We start from the raw sequence: 17666 nt of genomic DNA, 5'->3' as shown, positions 1-17666 counted from the left end.
ATCGTGCCAACAGGCCTACTGTTACAATATTGCAATGCATGGTGATGTTATGTCGCCTATGATATACGATGATACGGTAGCGCGTGGAGATATGCACGTAGTATATGGAAGGCGCATGCGTAGTCATTGCGCGCCGCAATGCATCCCTGGGAAAACCACCAATTTTTTTCCGCATAGTATCCACGACGCGCATGCGTACTAGTCATTGAGCTGCTACACTACACTACACTACACTACACTTTACTATACTATACTATACTATGCTATGCTATGCTATGCTATGCTATGCTTTGCTTTGCTTTGCTGTACTGTACCGTACTGTACTGTACTGTACTATAATACTATACTATACTATACTATACTATACTATACTATACTATACTATACTATACTATACTATACTATACTATACTATACTATACTATACTATACTAGACCAATGGGATCTCATGTGAGGATGTCCGGCTTTCGAGATATGTCTCACACTTGCACAACGTGTATCATCACATCATGGCATCAGATACTACTGTAGTTCCTGAAAATTTGATACTAGTCACTTTAGATGTGGTATATATGTACACAAATATGTTGCAGTCTGACGCAATGCAGTCAGTTGTCAAAGCACTTGACTTGCCAGTTACACAAACAATCGACTGTAGCATTCCAAAACCACTACCAGTGTATCTCTTAAAACTATTATGTGATTCTCACGAAAAACACATTAAATTTAATGGAGCATTTTACACACAAACATGTGTATGTAGCATGGGCTCTTGGGCCTCACCCGAAATAGTCGACATAGCATTCCATGAACTGGAAAGTCGCATTATTTAAATCTACACGAATAAAATATCACTCTGGACACGTTTCAGGGATGACGTTTTCGTGATATTTTGTGGCACCCAAGTCGAACCATGGAAGTGGGTTATACTTCCATGGTCGAACTAAATAATCTGAGTGAAAAAATAAACCAAATACATCCAACTTTCAAATTTTCGTTGGAGAGCTCAGATACGGAAGTAACATATCTTTTCAATCCACAAATGTCAATGACACCAATAACACAAAGTATTGGATATCAAAACTCATTCCGATATTTACACAGGTAATCATGTCACCCAGACTCAGTCTTCAAAGGGTCCATTAAGGGTCAAACGATCAGATAGATAGGAACATGTAGTAACGAAGAAGAATTTCGAAGAAAGTGAAATTCTTCACCGGGAAGCTGGCGAGGAGAGGCTATAATGAAACAGAAATAAATACTAGTAACTTGAGTCCACTATCATAATCCTGACATCTCTATTTGATGAACAACACAAGTAAACTCTGGGCAAACAAATACGGGAATACTATACTATATAATATACTATACTATACTATACTACACTATAGTGTAGTATAGTATAGTATAGTATAGTATAGTATAGTATAGTATAGTATAGTATAGTATAGTATAGTATAGTATAGTATAGTATAGTATAGTATAGTATAGTATAGTATAGTATTATAGTATAGTGTATAGTATAGTATAGTATAGCATATCATAGTATAGTATAGTATTATAGTATAGTGTATAGTATAGTATAGTATAGTATAGTATAGTATAGTATATTATAGTATAGTATAGTATAGTATATTATAGTTCAGTATATTATAGCATATCATAGTATAGTATAGTATTATAGTATAGTGTATAGTATAGTATAGTACTGTATAGTATATTATAGTATAGTATAGTATAGTTCAGTATAGTATAGCATATCATAGTATAGTATAGTATACATGGTATAATATAGTATAGTATAGTATAGTATAGAAAACTTTTGAAAGAGAAAATGGACACGACACTTGAGTTAGAAGACCGACACTTGAACTAGAAGACCGACACTTGAATTAGAAGACCGACACTTGAACTAGAAGACCGACACTTGAGTTAGAAGACCGACACTTGAACTAGAAGACCGACACTTGAATTAGAAGACCGACACTTGAGTTAGAAGACAGACACTTGAACTAGAAGACCGATTTTTGAATTAGAAGACCGACACTTGAATTAGAAGACCGGTTTTTTGAACTAGAAGACCGACACTTGAATTAGAAGACCGACACTTGAATTAGAAGACCGGTTTTTTGAACTAGAAGACCGACACTTGAATTAGAAGACCGATTTGTCGTCATCGGCTACGGTATCTTTTTACTCTCTGTATTACCCTGTGCAAAATCCAAACAGAAAATTGTGGCAACAAAAGTAGGTGTTCAACATTGACGTAAAAAAAATCAGGATATCTCAAAGAAGCAAAGAAAAAACAGTTGCCAGCATAGGCGATGGAGAAAAAAATAATTCTCAGGCAAGCAGGTGGGGAAAAAAATAATGACTCTCCACCAATCTTCCAAGCCCCCCCCCCCCCAGGATATCGAATGGTCTAACACATCATACCATCACAACTGTATTGACACAGACCCGTCTACCAGTACAACTGCTGACATCAGATCGTGGACAAACAGAATCTGTTACAAACAGCGAAAGTAAACAACTGAATTGATTGGATTAACAAAAAAAAACTTTGCATATCATGTTGGAACAGCAGAGACTTGTATTACATTTCATGGTTTGATAGGAACAGTTATGGCGCTTCATTAGGGCCTTTATTATGTACATCTTATTTGACTCGCCTCGACAACTTATTTGGCAACTCGACATCTTATTTGACTCGCCTCGACAACTTATTTGGCAACTCGACATCTTATTTGACTCGCCTCGACAACTTATTTGGCAACTCGACATCTTATTTGACTCGCCTCGACAACTTATTTGGCAACTCGACATCTTATTTGATTCGTCTCAACAACTTCTTTGGCTCCTCGATAACTTATTTGCCTCGACAACTTCTTTGGCTCCTCGACAACTTATTTGACTCGCCTCGACAACTTCTTTGGCTCCTCGATAACTTATTTAGTCAACATGTATGACGTTCTCTTGGAGGCGATATTTTAGCATCCCTAGCTCCCCTTCAGTAAATATGTGCTCTCTTGCGCAAACGTCACTTCGCGTCATACAAAATCTGCTGTTACGTCAAAGAGCGTCATCAAAGTTTTGTGTAGTTTTTTTGAAGAGTGACTGGTGGGTCCTCACAATGTTGACCCGGAAACGCGGAAGTAAATGTTATAACCAAAGTATACGTTCTAAATATGTTGGAGAAAGAGATCAAACAGAGCTGTCCGAGAGGAGAGAGGACTTAATGATGGCTTACCGCTTTATCTCGAGAAGGAAACAACAGAGTATCGGATACGTCACGCGTGTCTAGTCTGTGGAGATTACAATACATGTACTTTGTCACAGGTAGAGAAATTTAAACTTTATCTAAATATTCAATACGCTATTTATTATTTAATTATTTGTTGTGATCCCGTCCATTATTACTGTCTGACGATCGTTCCGTGTACGTTCACGGTGACACAGCACAGTCAGTGTCACTTGTGAGCTAATAGTTCTATTCAGGCATCGTCATATTCAAAATATACCGTCAGCATTGATAATAGTTTTGAATATCGTAAATACCAAATAACACCATTACTTATGACCCATCACCATTCTTGAATAGGATTAAGGGGTCGGTCAGTTCCTTCGGCCTGGGGGTGGGGGGAGGGGGTCACCCTGTTTTTGAAATTGCCAGTGGGGGGGGGGTCATGCTGTTTTCAAAATTGTGGATAGGGGGTCATTGTGTTTTGGATTGTGATGGAAGAAAAAAATCCTCTTTCTACTATGGCATATAGCCTTGTCTGAAATGTGGTACATGTCAATATTTGTTCTTCTCCCTGTTTCTTACATGATTTCTTTAAATATTCCTTATTAGTTCACGCATAACAATAAATATACATATACATGTATTACCTAGCTACCACACTAGTTACAGAACATGTCATGTAAATGCTTGGCTGTTTCACAATCAGTGCTTCACTTATATTGCACTATGGGGCAAAAGTGAACTTGAAGGTTTTGTAATGGTAATCTTCATAGATAGTTTATAAAAGAAGTTAATCTAAAATGTTCCTTACTCGTCACTATGAACTTGTCAGAAGGGATTAGTACACTTTCTATTTTGGACACTACATGTTATTGACACTACAAATCACCACATCTCATCAGATTCCAGTTTCTATTATACACTCGGTATGACAATTCCTAAAGTTCTCTAATGTACCGGTGACTTTACTGTACATGCAATATTAATGCCACTATACCAATGTTACAGGGCCATTTTTATGTGACATGGGAAACTCATTTAAAACTTACATTTACGTTAGCTATTCGAAGCTTGGAAATATTACCTCAAAGGCAATGAATAACCTAAACATTGTCTTAATAGAAGCCAAAAACTGCAGATCTGCCAGGGGGAAAACCCCAAGGACTCCCTCACCCCCAGAGGCCACTCTTGCATTCAACCAACAATCAGATGCACCAACAACCTGTCATAATGGTATTGAACTTTTCTTAAATATTTTCACCCAATTGTAATTTGAGATGATATTGTCTTTTAAAGATGTGAAATGTTTGCCAAGGTAGTCTATAGGCCAAAAAAAATTAAAAATCTGGTTCTGGTCAGGGTAAACTTTCTAAAGTGGTGCGACGACGCGCGTTTTTTTTTTTTTCCTAATTTTTTTTTTTTTTTTTGGCAAATTAGTAAATACACATTTTTGACACTTTACATGCTCTCGGAAGATGTCATACAACTCTGGAAGTTGGCACTGTTGTATGGCAAGTTTTATACGATGCGGATCAATCATCCATCAGGGCATCACTAGTCACATTTACAAATTTATCTTATCGCCCAGTGATTTGCAGTTATAATCCCGATTTGCAGTTATAATCCCATCCAAGATAATGAGTCTTGCCTTGCAACCACTGTATAATGTCATTGTGCAACTTGCAACGTTAAATAACGAGAAATAGGTCTGTCCAACGGACGTAGAGGAGGCAGTGTTTTCTTTCGAGCACCGTCCATCATCAGTCTGATACGCAGTCTGTATACGGTACGATGTTTGACACGTCTTTCCAACTCATCGCAGATGGAAAGACCTGTCGAACATCGTAGCGCATACATCCAGAGCTAACTGCTTACGCTACAGGAAAATCTTTGTATTCAGAAGGCAGAACGAAACGATCACCAGAACTAAGAACACCTCGAAAGTCAGCTGAATTGATATCAACATTTCGATTGCTCACGACGTACTCAAACTTCTGACATTTTCGAAACATGTGAGCGGTTTACCACCTAGCACAGTGAACACACTATTTCCCGTGATTCCCATCAACCACGCTCATCGTACATATTACGTACACATATCGTACGGGGGATTATGGGTATGCAACAGTACTAGAAGAAAAGGGTACCCGTTACCAAATAGAAGTGCGCCATCACACGAGTTAAATTTTTTCCGCTAGCCTTGCATACAGTGTTGATCGACGGGGAATTGTAAATAAGGAACGGGAAAGCAAAAATTATCGGAAAAAAAAGGATCGACGCGGGGGTATTCAGGGCACGCGCGCGCTGACCAAAACTCCAAATCTCCCCTACCAATGATACTACCAGTAGATGTGCTGACCTTTACTACATGTATTTAATGATGCCATTTAACTGTTTGACTTTAAGAACATATTTCAACCCTATGTAAGTTATAGAGAATAGTGTCTGATACTTGATGGTACTGTCTTGTAAAGCATGGATTGAGTTATTGCTTGAAAGGGTCTGAATAGACTAAAAAATGGCTTTTATAAGAGTAAAAATCCTCCAGGGCTTCTAGAGGGAGACCCCCTTGGACACCCCCCCCCCCACATGAGATGGACATATCCCAGTCTCAAGCTCTTCCCCTCTTACTGTCAAGATGTAAGTAAAAAACCTCCAGGGCTTATAGACCCCATAGGACCCCCCCCCCCCCAATGAGATATACATATTCCCTGCTCAAGTTTTCCCATACCTTTCACTGTCAAGATGCTATTAAACTCCTTTTGGCCCTGTGTAGTCAATAATTATAATTATGATAGTGCTAACCCGGGATCTTATAAAGTAGATGCAAGACAGTCAAGCAGTCCACACTGAGTCATGATCAAAAAATACCTGTTATGTGAATATCATATATATATATATATTATATATATATATATATATATATATATATATATATATATATATATATATATATATATATATATATATATATATATATATATATATATATATATATATATATATATATATATATATATATATATATATATATATATATATATATATATATATGGGGGCGGGGGGTCAGCCTGTTTTTGGTTTTACAGATAGGGGGGTCAGTGACTTTTTGTCGGCCCAATTTAAGAATCCACCCCCCCCCCTCCAGGCTGAAGAAACTGACCGGTCCCTAAGCTCACAGGTGACTTTAAACTGTAATCATTAGCACATTCCTGATGTTGACTAAATTGTGTGTTTTGTTTAACTGTTAGTTGTCAGCCCCAACAATTTTGGTTGATAAGTCTGCACATACTTTAGTGTAGTTACACGAGTATTATACTGAGGCTCAGTACAGAGTGCAATAGTGGCAAATGTTTGAGTGATAAATAACACAAATTATTATGATATATGTCATCAGTGACTGAAAGTGAAATAGTGTTTGGAAGTTTTTATTTTTTCGAACCAACAATTTTGTCTTGACCCTTTTGAACTTTTAAGGTCATGTCCCCAGATAACCAGCTGTGAAAATGTAACGAGATTAATACATGCGATACTGAGCTGCCAAGTGAATCTGTTTACAGGGACATGATGATGATGAGTGATAAATGCCAATGTTGTTATTTTGAGTTGTTATTTCCCTTTCCATTTTGTAGAGTGTAAAGTTGTAGTAGTGTTTATTTTCATTTTTCAATTCCAAAATGTTTTACATTCATTGCAGGTAATGCAAGCAATAATATCCAAACTGAAAGTTGTCAAATTGAGAAACATGTAATTCTACTTATGTTTTTTTTTTTAGCCGGGGGGGGGGGGGGGGGGGGGGGGGTGTAAAAAGTGACCCTCCCTCAATTTTCTTTCTCCAACAAATGACCATGCCCTGTAAAAAGATTTTAATGAAAAACATTTTTAACTGCCTCTCTGTGGCATAGTTGTTAGAGCTCAAGATTAGTCATCAGGAGGTCCTGGGTTCAATCCCACTAGAAACAGATAATTTTTCTGTAGTAAGATCCCACCACGTTGATAATTTTTAAAGGCATCACAGTTTGTGTTTGTATCAAAGCCTGTGTTTTGATCTATTGGCTGAGCTGAAGGCCGGAACTACCAAAGCCTAGATGGAGTGCACAACTGACAACCCCAGGGCTGATTGGTCAACATCTCAACTCCACCACATTATTACCAATATCTTGTAATGTTGTTCCCCCATTACTACTGTGAGACCCACTCTGCTCCTCACACCAATTTCCATTTTCTAAACTATGGCCCTCCCTGAGGACCCATTTGGAAAAAGTACCCCCCCCCCCCCACACACACACACCTTATTATTTCTTAGGGCTCTATTACATAGCTATTCTGTCACCAATTTCAACTATTGGTTCCTATTTTGAGTGTTTTTTTCATGTTCATTTTGAGATTAAAAATGATGATTCAACATTTTTCTGTTTGATGTTTTATGTTGACAGGTCAGCCTTCAAAGTTGTATTACTCGACAAATCCAGTTCCTTCTCTACACATGAGACATACAGTGTCACAATCCCCATCCACAGGCAGAATGGAAAGATATGAACAAACCATGCAGAGGTCAGAAAAAAAACTCAGTGGACATCAGAGAGGTTCCCTTCTACATATTTTCCAGCAATAAAATTAAACCAGCTGATTCAGTAGCGAGTTTAATAGACACCGAGACTTTAAAAGAGGGACATCGCACCATTTCAACACAGACAGTGCAGTGGTACAGATATTTCTCATGCAGAGATAATGAGACTTTATATATAGAGATTAATAATTTGAGAAATGCACCGAGACGGACTCAACAGAATCAGGAACAGTTTACTGTTTTTACTAAACCATTGATGCTAATAATGAAAAGGTGAAGTTTTATACCGGACTTAAATTTCACGACAATAATGACTGTATTATATTCAGTCTGGTTGAAAGGTACATGTACAGTATTTACTAAATTTCAATAAGTATTGTTGGCAATGACAAAACTTGGCTTGAATTTTTGATTAGCTTAAAGCATAATTAGAATCGTTTGTGGCAAAGTATCCTGTTTCATCCTACTGCACTTCAGTTTTGTATCCTTTCATGGATGCTTCTTCAGGCTGACTGATGACACTCGTGCCCTTAGAGGTTGTTTTCATTACTTGTGTAATGACTCCTACTGAAAACCCCTCACTCACTTGTATTCTCTTTGGCTGAATGAAGAATTAAAAAAATCTTTGGGAATTTATAAGTAATGGCCACCTATGCCTGAGTCCACTGTATTTTGAGACCCACATTTAGTAATTAGAGTCAACTAAGGGTAGCAATATTAGAATAAAATTGGGCATACCTATTAATTTGTGTTGTTTTGAAATATATACAAGGCCAAAGTACTAAACACCTATCACATCAGTATGCAGACATAGTAGCTAAGATGAAATGTAAGTCACCAGGCGTTCATCTTATAAATAAATATTTCTAGTTAATCACAGTTGTAGTTGTTGTTCTAAATAACCCCTCATTATCTCCTTTTAACTTTCTATTTTCACTTGTGGCCCATTGTCTTAACTTACATGTACACACAGTTATACATATGAGCATGTGTCCATAGGTGGATGCATGGTTAGTATACTCCTTTTTTACGGATTTCTCTACAAAATCATTGTTTCAACCACTATATTTCCATCATTGGTCTCACTCTTAGATAATATAGTACTGCCTATGTTTCACATTTTACTGGCTACATTTAAAATTAGCTACATCCCTATGTACATCCATCCATCCATCCATTCACCCACCCACCCACCCATACATTACATTACATTTCATTACAGTACATTAAATTACATTACATTACATTACATTACATTACATTACATTACATTACATAATGTATAGAAACATGAAATAAATCAAATTGAAAATTATATTTTAATATAAAAAACTTGCATACCCAACAAGGTAAGTATTACATCAGAATATTACATGATCATTCACAGTCAACAACAGTAACACATGTCAAATTCTCAGGATATAAAGCTGCAGGGCAGCAACTCAATATTCCATTCAGATGTAATGAAGGAGTTTACACAAGACTGGATCTTTCAGTCTACAGATCCTCAAGTAAAGTACTGTAACAACAATGTAGAATGTGCTGCTCACACTAATATACTGAGGATAAATCATATGAATTCAAATTGTCCACCATCTTGATTTCCATAGGTTCTTCTTATAGAATTCTTTGAATACAGCAGATTACCACTACCTTGAACATGCTAGACTGTTTATTGCATGGAAACGGTATGATTGCACTAAAGAAAAGCATATACACATATCTGCTTTATAGTGATGTGACTAAAATACACAGGAAAGGACTCTTCAATTCTTCAGTCAAGCTATTTTTGTCTATTATCATACACACTACCTTAAAGTGGCCATACATGGATGAGGATTTATTTTGAATTGTTTATTTATAAAACAATGTTATCATGGCTTCCTTCAATGTGAAATAATACTGACCAAGTCTATGTAAGTCATTACATTGTAAAATGCTAAAATAATGTGTAATATTGTACATACAATAACAAACATGTTATACATTTGTTAATCTTTCAGAATTTGAGTTACAAACAAAGGACTTAACATATTATGTTGTTTCACATTGTTTTATAAATTTAAAATCCAAAATAAATAGCTAATCCTCATATCCATATGGCCATTTTAATCCAGTTCAGTGACTGACATGGGTAGAGTTTCAATGATTATCAATGACTGACTATAATATATACTTTTTACATAATGGATACAGCAACTGTCTTACACCGATTTTCATTGATTAACTAACACATACTCTTTTAACTGGATTCATAGACTGGGATTCAGAGACTGACATACACTAAGTTTCAATGATTGTTCAGTGACTGTCTGACTTGCACAGAGTCACTAATAAAGTAACCAGTAGGCTTTGTCCCAGTCTAGTCTACAAATGTAGCTGTTTTTGATTTTCACAGATGCCTCAATTCAAGCTAAAATAATAATGCAGCTAAATTGTTACACACAAAAAACAACTTCTTACAAATAATCACCACACAAAAATATGCAAAACACAATTCACAGACATGTCTGGTTTTGCATAAAAATGGGGTGCTTTAATAACCAGCAAGATCAGAACTAAATGTATTAAATTGATTAAACAAAGCACTCCACCTTACAGTGAAAAATGGCAGAAAGGTACTGAAAACGGTGAGCTAGAAAATGATAAAACTTTGGAATTGCAAAACTTGAAAATTGTCTGTACACTGAGTAACTGCAACCCTGGTGAGATTGTCTGTAGACTGAGTATGTGTAACCATGGCATGATAAGATTGCCTGTGGAATGAGTAACTGTGACCATGGCAATAAAATATCGTCTGTACCCTGATTAACTGCAACTGTGGTTGTAGTTAATCAATTATTATTGCAGTTAATTAATTTTGGTTCATCTAAGGCTTGTTTAACACCATGAGCACAGCATTCACCAAGACCAGCCATGTAATCAGTGAGCTGCTACTATCTTTCCACCAATCTCAACAATCACTCATGGATTCAGTGGTTTCTTTATCAAGTGCTGACAATACAGGACCTAAAATAAATATATATTTTGTTAGCAGGTTACTAAAATACTGATTAGATATTTTATGCCTATATCAAAATAAGCTATGGTAAAATATTGTTTCTATTCATCTATGGCATGTTTATTTCTGTTTCACATGAAAACACTTGGCACAGTGAATCTCAGTTTGTTTTACTCCATGATTTCTAGGACGAGAATCTCAAAATCAATTAAGATTAGGGACAATTGATTTATCCTCAATATTATCATGCAATACAAAAACATTACAATTAATCAGCATAGATTAGAGATGATTAATAATATAGACTTCTGTTTATATTGTGCATGGAGTGCAAAGCATATTCAAACACTAGACTGCACACATGTATTCTATATTTGTTTCTTATAAAAGTGATGTGATCATTATGGGATGTATGAATGTGAGTTGAATCAGTGCCAGCTGTTTGTGTATACATATGACATGTATCTTATCAACATGTTGTTTTTTTAAAATGATAAACATTTAATATTAAATTAAATATGATAAACAGTGTGATACAACAACTAAGTGAGTTCGTTAAATGTGTGCTACATAGCAATGATGCTTCTTTCAACTTCAAAACTGCTGGCACAATGTAATACTTGATTGGGATGTGGGAAGGCGGAGGGTGGTCCACAGGCATTTGTTTCCCGAGTTATGGCTCAGAATATTTCTATCAGAATACAATAAAATGACGATAATATCGTTAATATTGACATATTAAACCAACACTATATGAAAGGGGTAAAATTACACTTGTTTCTGTGATCGCGCAGTTTCACTAAATGCGAAGGAAGACACTTCCTTCGCATTTAGTGAAACTGCGCGATCACAGAAACAAGTGTAATTTTACCCCTTTCATATAGTGTTGATTTAATATGTCAATATTAACGATATTATCGTCATTTTATTGTATTCTGATAGAAATATTCTGAGCCATAACTCGGGAAACAAATGCCTGTGGGGTGGTCCTTCAAAAATAGTGTCAGCACCTTCGTTGACATTGTGAAGTGACGCTACATATATGAGGAATAGTATATAAATTCTATAGTTTATGTAAATATAACCACTGCACTTCAAATTAGTTTTCAATTGAAAACATAGGCGAAAATCTTACCTGTGGCAGTGCCTCGCTACAATTACTAGTAGGAGTAGTACTAGTATTCGTCGTACGAGTCGTAGTTCATTGTGGCCATACTAACGTAAACACTTCTTTCAAGTTTCACCCATCCTGACACAAATTGATTGAATGCCTCTAGGATATTCCACAGATCGATATCTGATTATTGATATAAATATGGATAATGACGATGTGTCTTGTATTGTGAGATTTGTGATACTCTCGAGCAGCAACGTATGGTTTCTGAGTGGTATGCATACCGTCTGATGTATTTCCGGTGCCGTGCCGATCTTATCCCTTGCCGATTTCGTCCCCCACGCATGCGCATATTATCCAACAGGGCTTCGCGGGATCAGATCGGCAGCTAAAGCTGCCGATTTCGGTTCCGTTGCCGATTTCGACCCTCGACTCAAAAATCAAGTTCATGCTAAAATTTCTTTCGTATAATCTATCCGGTGATCACTGTTAAAGTGTCTAAGTTCGTATAAAATGTATATATACGTTTGGGGAAGTGGATCATTCGGTTAAAGTCGATCGGAACACAGAATAGCTAAAGCTGCCGATTTCGATAACGCCAAAAACAACACATTACTGATTAAAAGTGGCCGCCCATATTCACAAGTATGTCGGCAAAATCTTACACAGTGTCATCTACAGGCGCATTAAACACACGCTCACGCTTAGGCCATAACCATTATGACATATTAATCAAAGCAATTAATTGTTTCATGCCGAAAACACCTTTAAAAAGAAAGTGGCTTGGAAATCGGGGGTTAGAGAAGTCTACGTCCGGTGGGGCCGTTTTATGAATAGAAACCATGTTGGATAGTCTGCGCATGTGCGGGGACGAAATCGGCAAGGGATAAGATCGGCACGGCACCGGGTCATGATACAACGGTACCTCTAGCCTACTGAAAAGTATTCTAAGAATAATACATGTCACATTTGACTCGACTCCTTTTTCTGATGCTCGATAACTTATTTGGCATGGTAAACATCTCCAGTGACTTGGGGTGTTCAAATTAGGTCTACCAGCAGAACGTGCGATAGAGTACTTGAATGAGATGTACACATGGCGAATATGCAGATGACGACTCAAATAAGTTGTCGAGGCGAGTCAAATAAGTTATCGAGGAGCCAAAGAAGTTGTTGAGGCAAATAAGGTATCGAGGAGCCGAATAAATTGTTGAGGCGAGTCAAATAAGTTATCGAGACGAATCAAATAAGATGTCGAGTTGCCAAATAAGTTGTCGAGGCGAGTCAAATAAGATGTACATAATAAAGGCCCTAATGAAGCGCCATAGTCTGTTGTCAACAGTATGAAGCACAGAGACAGAGCCGGAGGGATAGAAACTTCTGAGAGAGAGGTAGAAGGATGGTCACAGTACACTTGTACTCCCCGAAGTGTCCTTCTATATGTGCAATTCTTTGAGGGGTTTTAAAAATCATATAATTTGTTTTATCGATGTTAATTGTTAGTTTGTTGGCATTGCACCTTGTTGGAGTGATTCACAACGATATGACATACCTGAGGTCTTAAAATTCAATTCAATTTGATGTATATGTTTACGATACAATCTCTCAAAATATGTCTCACCCCACTCCACTCTACAATTTGAATAATAATAGTGTTCCACTTCATTTGTTACTGCTTTGCTTGGTTCATCTACACTGACCTCCGCAAAATTGTACAATGACTGGGCTTTATGCTTTCAACCATGGCAAATGGAGGGGAGACCCCAATTATCTATATTTGAACCCACCACTGAAAACTCCCCAATTCCTAACATAGAAGTGTTTGGCAAAGGTTCAAAATGTTCCCATGATTGTAATTAAGTAGCCTTTTATGGTGTGAACCTGCAGGGTCTGTGATTTAATACAAGGATTCATCATTGTGAGAGGAAACACGTTAGCCTTGGTTCTCAACATTTTTGTTTCCATCAGCACGAATCCCTTGATTACAGAATGAATCATATCGTTGTAACAATGAAAAATGGGATAGATGTTACAATCCGGCAGGAACACCTCCTGTCTAGCTTTTTTCCGAGTAACCCCATTTCTCGGGATATTCCACGATAGTACTATAATTTGACCAAAGCAATGCCTACGCTTGTTTGACGTGCATCGAAATCGAAATAAGAAACTGAATGTTATAAATGGACAAATAGCATTTAAACGCCTACCTGAATAAAGTTAACTCTCTGTCTAACAGACAATATTTGACAATAATAAAAGCAACCCTCTGTCTACCTGGAGAAATTGGACTAAACACAAAAAATACAAGTTGGGAAAAACAGTATAATGCTATTATGGTTGTTTGTATTACTCTGAGTATGTGACCGACTCTTTACTAGTATTAAAACTCAAGGAATTATATTAAAACAAAATATATACTTCTGTATGCAAAGACTGCGTCTTGATGTTTTCCTTTGTACAGTCCCAGTTCTTTCTTTATGATTTTCACACAGTTCCTCTTTATAAGAGTCTTTTATTGAATCAACAAGCTTTTTAAGGTAGGCAGTTCAGCAAAACGCGTATCGTTATTGAAATTAATTTAAATCCCTCAAAGACACTTGTCTTGGAGTCGGGTTGGGGTGTCCTCTAGTATTAAATAGTGGAACAACAGCACCTCAAAGGCTATCGTTTCAATCGTGTGTTCTCGTATGTATTTGTGCTTATCACTGGAGCCATGGGGGTGTTTATGTTTATTTTGAGAAATTGTACAACGACAGTAAAAGGCTAGTACATATCCTAGAGAAGGGAGAAAGGGACAATCCCGAAAATCTTCAGTTGATTCCGGATGCGGGACACCAACGCCACTTTTCGATATTCGACGTCTATATATAAAGCGGTTGCCCGACGAAATTTTAGCATAACTTAACAGATCTACTTACCACTGCGCAAAACTGAGTCCTGCTTGACAACGACAGACCAAACATCATGGAAAAGAACACTTTATCGAAGTTAGTTGTCTGCATGGTTATATACCTTTCTATGTTTACCACTGGGTATTGTAAAAGTCTAGATAAATTCCATTTTAAAGATGAAAGTGACGCCAAACCCTTGACAATCAAGCGAGACGTAGAACAGACGAATATTATTGCTGAACCTGAATTTGGTAAGTATGACATTAAACTTGTATATATATATTATATATCTTAATATGAAATGTCTGTCTGTCTGTCTGTCTGTCTGTCTGTCAAGTATGAACGGAAAGAACACTTAACAGGACGGTACATACTTTTAGAAAAAGAAAATGAACGAGTAAATAATTTTCTATGAAATGAACTACTAACAAAACAGACGACAAATCAATTCTCAAAGACATCCAAATAAGCTAGGTGTTTGGACATAAATTGCCCAGACTGGAGAATTTTTCAGTTCACGCGTGTGAGGAGCTCTGAAAAGCTTCATTTTAACAGTAACTTCTAAACGCGTATCTCGGTCGGGATGAACGTTGTGAAAGCAATGCTACGTAACATTGTGAATGATTGAATTAAAAAACCCATTAACATGTTACTGTATAATTCTAACTGGAGATAGAAGCTGACTTTAACGTTTACTTTCAAAAAATTACATCAATATTAATATCAATATGTAACTCTATTTATCCCAACGTGGTCAAATTGATTGAATTTGAGGGAACATATAACAAATTGAACACATTCTTAAGTTGTACACGGAATTTAAAAAAATACAGTATGTTGCAGGATATTAATTGTCCACTAGGTACTGGCTTCGAATCCCACTAGAGACAGGGAATTTTTCTGTAGTAAGATCCCACCACATTGATAGTTTTTAAAGGCATTTGTTGTTTCCCACTATTACCACGTCACCACAGTGAGTTTGTGTTTGTATTCCACCAGTACCCGTGTTTAGATCTATTGGCGGCTGAGTTGAAGGCCAGAACTCCAAAAGACTACAGAAAGACAATCTGACAACCTTTAAATCAAGAAAACTTTCAAAGCATTTAAACATCGCTGACCCTTCTTCAAGATAACACCTGAGTTAGTTTCCTTTTCCTTTTTTATCAATTTCTCTAGAGTTTCTGACTTTATATTTTCACAGCCACATTTTCTTCCAGACACTAAAATTTTATTCATACAATGTTAAATTTGCGGTCAGCTGTTAAACTTATTTTGATAATTTATTTGATGACTGATTGGTGATTTTGATTCATTTGTACACACGACTGTTATGCATGCATACATACATACGTACGTGCGTGCGTCTGTCTGTCTGTCTGCCTGCCTGCATGCATGCATGCATGCATGTATGCATGTATGTATGTATGTATGTATGTATGTATGTATGTATGTATGTATGTATGCATGCATGCAGGCAGGTAGGTCGGTGTGTGTGTGTGTGTGTGTGTGTGTGTGTGTGTGTGTGTATTGGCTTGAATTGGAAAATCAAATGACCTTTGAATCCTTCTTTCTGTTCTTTTTTTTCTAGTATTTTCTTCCGGTGAATCGGGCGTTGGTTATTTCGAGTTTTATCTTAACTGTGAAGATATGATGTACACACATATGTCATTGAAGACGTCACTTAAGCTGTCCGATGAAGCGAGAAGGGTGCTGATTGATGTTAAAATTAAGCGAAGTGTTAACGAAATCTACGACAAACACGTTAAACATTTGGAATTTACAGTAAACAACCAGACGATCCGGGATGGGAAGTACCATGTTGATTTAACCGATGTCTTGAAGACGCTCACACTATTCGGAAACATGAAAGTGAGAATCAGGGTTGAGGTTACTGGCAGCCATGACAACCCAATGGACGATGGAGAACGTCTCCTACAAAATGGACGAGTAAGTTTGAATGCAAGAGACACAAAGTAATTATACGATAGTGTCAAAGTATTTCTTAATTTTTAGGGGACCCAGAAAAGATCATTTCACCAATTCTGCATCGTGCAACCTCCCTGAAATACAGTCATAGAAATAGACAAATCCTGATTTGAATAAAGCTTCTTTTTTTTTGCATTGGGTCGGGCAATTATGGGACACAATTAAAGTCAGGAGCCCATAATCTCTTTAACAGTTACCAAAAATGTCGACGCTATTGTTTGTCATAGTAAAATGTGATCCTCTATTTCTTTAATTTCCATAAATGTAGCCCATCCCCAAGAAGCCAATTTTAGAATGAAATTCAAATGGCCAGCGTGAAAGGAATAGAAACAACTGCGATTTTCAAGATAAACTCAATTGATAAGACCCCTGAATATAAACAATTACAGTCTTTGGAAAGTCTAATTGAAACAATCAACGCCAAGTGTGATAAGCCCTCCATTAGAAAAGGTTACTTGTAAAGCAGTGGTGTTTTAGAAATCTTTTGGCATCGTCTGCTACATCATCATCGGCACCACTCCTGCTATATTGTCAGTCTTTTCTTTTGTCGGCACCACTTTCTCAGTTTTTTCTGTGTCTGCACCACTCCTGTCATTTTGTCAGTTTTTCTGTGTCTGCACCACTCTTGTCACTTTCTCAGTTTTTCTGTGTCTGCACCACTCCTGTCATTCTGTCAGTTTTTCTGTGTCTGCACCACTCCTGTCATTTTGTCAGTGTTTCTGTATCGGCAGCACTCCTGTCATTTTGTCAGTTTTTTTCTCTGTGTGCAGCATTCCTGTCATACTGTAAATCAGTCCCACCTCCCAATTTTCCCGGCCCTCCTCAATTTATAATTACTGAAGGCTCCCTGTCTCTAAAA

General features: G+C 37.0%; 1 long non-coding RNA gene across 1 annotated transcript; it reads right to left on the bottom strand.

The window, feature by feature from the left end:
- Nucleotides 1–9115: 9115 nt before the first annotated feature.
- Nucleotides 9116–12225, bottom strand: LOC144433926 (uncharacterized). The gene is made up of 2 exons (XR_013480814.1): nucleotides 11952–12225; nucleotides 9116–10824 (listed from the first exon to the last, which is right to left on the bottom strand). It is a non-coding gene; the product is annotated as an uncharacterized LOC144433926 (long non-coding RNA).
- Between the last annotated feature and the right edge of the window lie 5441 nt (nucleotides 12226–17666).

The sequence above is a fragment of the Glandiceps talaboti genome, chromosome 4, assembly GCF_964340395.1.
Source record: "Glandiceps talaboti chromosome 4, keGlaTala1.1, whole genome shotgun sequence".
Lineage (NCBI taxonomy): Eukaryota > Metazoa > Hemichordata > Enteropneusta > Spengelidae > Glandiceps > Glandiceps talaboti.
This window is presented reverse-complemented; position numbering and strand designations above follow the sequence as displayed.